Below are 331 nucleotides of genomic sequence, written 5' to 3'. Positions count from 1 at the left end.
TTATGTTTTCACATCTCATAACACTTATATGTCATCATCATCAAAAAATAAAATAAAATAACTTTAAAAATAGATTGATGAAATATAAGAATTTCTTAATAACTCAATATAATAGTTTTACATATATATTAATCAATGACAAATATAATATTCAATTCAAATATTCTTACTTTATTAAATAAACCAATAAAGAATGTTATGATATTTGTTCATTTTTTTTTATTCATTCATCTCTCTTAATTTATTTCTTCTTTTGTTTTGATTCATTTTTGTTATGATAATTAAGTATTATACCATTTGATAAATTTAATTATTATTATTACCATCATTT

This window comes from Entamoeba nuttalli, assembly GCF_000257125.1.
Source record: "Entamoeba nuttalli P19 unplaced genomic scaffold asmbl_5265, whole genome shotgun sequence".
NCBI classification, from domain to species: Eukaryota; Evosea; order Mastigamoebida; family Endamoebidae; genus Entamoeba; species Entamoeba nuttalli.
This window is presented reverse-complemented; position numbering follows the sequence as displayed.